A 2410-nucleotide genomic window follows, 5' to 3' on the forward strand; every position below is an offset into this window, starting at 1 on the left:
TCTTGTTGAATCAATACTCGAGATAGAAAGATTTTGCCATAGGAGAAGAAGGGAGAAAAACATTTTTGAACAAGAAAAATATTTAAAAATGGCTAAAAATAGAACATTGAAAGAATATGTATCTCCCAATATTATGGTACCGCATTCGGGTACTGCGCGCCTGATGGTAGAGGCTAACAATTTTGAATTAAAATCTTTGTTGCTATCTATGGTACATCAAAACCAATTCTCCGGTACTCCAACAGATGATCCAAACCTCCATTTGTCTATTTTGTTTTAGAGTATTGTGACACTTTGAAAATGAATAGAGTGACTAGTGACACCGTTAGACTAAGGCTTTTCTCTTTTTCATTAAGGGATAAAGCTAGAGCTTCACTACATTCATTGCCTTATGAATCCATTACCACATGGGAACAATTAAAGCAAGCATTCCTTACTAGATATTTTCCACCAAGCAAAACTGCACAATTGAGAAATCAAATCACAAGTTTTTCTCAAAAGGAAGGAGAATCGCTCTATGAATCTTGGGAGTGCTTCAAAGAAATGTTGAGATTGTGCCCTCATCATGAGCTAGAGAGATGGTTAATTATCCATACATTCTACAATGGACTCTCATACACTACTATAATGACAATAGATGTTGTTGTAGAAGGAGCAATGATTAAAAAGAACATAGAAGAAGCCTATGCTCTAATTGAAGACATGTCACATAACCACTACCAATGGTCGAGTGATTGATCTCCTCATAAGAAAGGAGGAAGGTATGAAGTTGATGCATTAGATCATATTACTTCTAAGGTAGATGCATTGTTTCAAAAATTTGAAAAATTGAATGTAAATGTTGTTTCACCAAATGTTTCTCCTTGTGAAATTTGTGGTATTGTTGCTCATTTGGCTTTTGAATGCCAATTTGGAATGTCTGTTAATGGGGGGGTGGGGGAGGTGGGTAATGAGCAAGTTAATCATCTTAACAATCCTAAAAAAGGGGACCCTTTTTCTAATACTTATAATCAAGGGTGGAGAAATCGTCCAAATTTTTCATACAAAAATTCTCCCCTTAATCTCATCCCCCAACAAATGGTTAGACCTCCCAGTTTCCAAGGACCATGGTTTTTCAACAGCCTCCAAAAGTCTAGCTTAGAAATTTGCAAGAAAATTTTGTGTTAGCTCAAACCAAACAAAATGAGGAGTTTAAAAATCAAAACCAGTCAGTGAATGAAGCATTTAGGCAGTTAGCATCTAAGGTAGATTCCATGGCCACACACAATAAATTTTGGAAACACAAACCACCCAATTGGCTCAATAAGTTGCTTCATCCTCTAGATCTTCTGGTGTATTCCCGAGGCAACCTGAAGCTAACCCCAAGGGACAAATTAAATGTTGTCACCTTAAGAAATGGAAAACAATTAGAAAAACCAAAGGGTATGGATGTGCAAGAGAATTTATGGGATGAGAACGAAAGAACCCAACCATCAATTTAGAGGGTAGATGAGAAAAATAAAAACCTTATATGCCTTCAGCACCATACAAACCACCCATACCATTTCCACAAAGATTCGCCAAGGCTAAAATTGAGGAGCAATTTAGGAAGTTTGTGGAACTTTTGAAAAAGTTATATATAAACATTTTGTTCATCGTAGCATTGTCTCAAGTGCCATCATATGCCAAGTTTTTGAAAGAAATTTTTTCAAACAAAAGAAAACTTGACGATAATGAAACAGTTGCTTTAACTAAGGAATGTAGTGCCATAACTCAAAATAAGTTGCCTCCCACACTTAAGGATTCTGGAATTTCTTTTATTCCTTGAGTTATTGGTGATATGAGTTTTGAATGTGCTTTGTGTGATCTTGGGGCTAGTGTAAGCCTCATGCCTTTGTCAGTTTATAAGAAGCTTGATGTGGGTGAGTTAACGCCCACAAACATTTCTTTACAACTAGCGGACCAATCTATCAAGTATCTCGTGGTAATATTAGAGGATGTTTCTATCATAGTAGGAAGATTGTTTATACTGGTTGATTTTGTGGTGTTGGAAATGGAAGAGGACTCCCAAGTTCCAATTCTTCTTATGAGAACTTTTCTAGCCACAACAGGAGTTGTTATTGATGTGAAACATGGGAAGTATGGGTGATGAAAAGATTGAATTTAATTTGTCTAACCTTATGAAAAGTACTTCTCTTGAAGATTTTTGTTGCATGGTCGATTTAATTGATCTTTGTGTTAGGGAGTGTCCTTTAGGACCACTCTCACACGATGGGCTGAAAGCATGCTTGATTGAAAGCACAAGTTCATGTTATCTATTATGCTAGCAGAACTTTAGATGAAGCTCAAGTTAACTATGCCACAACCAAGAAAGAGCTATTGGTAGTAGTTTTTGCTATTGACAAATTTCGCTCGTACTTGGTGGGATCGA

The 2410-nt window shown here is 36.4% G+C and overlaps 1 non-coding gene across 1 annotated transcript; it reads right to left on the reverse strand.

Annotated features, from left to right (window-relative positions):
- Positions 1 to 466: 466 nt before the first annotated feature.
- Positions 467 to 572, reverse strand: LOC113784670 (small nucleolar RNA R71). Its single transcript, XR_003470780.1, has one exon. It is a non-coding gene; the product is annotated as a small nucleolar RNA R71 (small nucleolar RNA).
- Between the last annotated feature and the right edge of the window lie 1838 nt (positions 573 to 2410).

This window comes from Cicer arietinum, unplaced genomic scaffold (assembly GCF_000331145.2).
Source record: "Cicer arietinum cultivar CDC Frontier isolate Library 1 unplaced genomic scaffold, Cicar.CDCFrontier_v2.0 Ca_scaffold_351_v2.0, whole genome shotgun sequence".
NCBI classification, from domain to species: Eukaryota; Viridiplantae; Streptophyta; class Magnoliopsida; order Fabales; family Fabaceae; genus Cicer; species Cicer arietinum.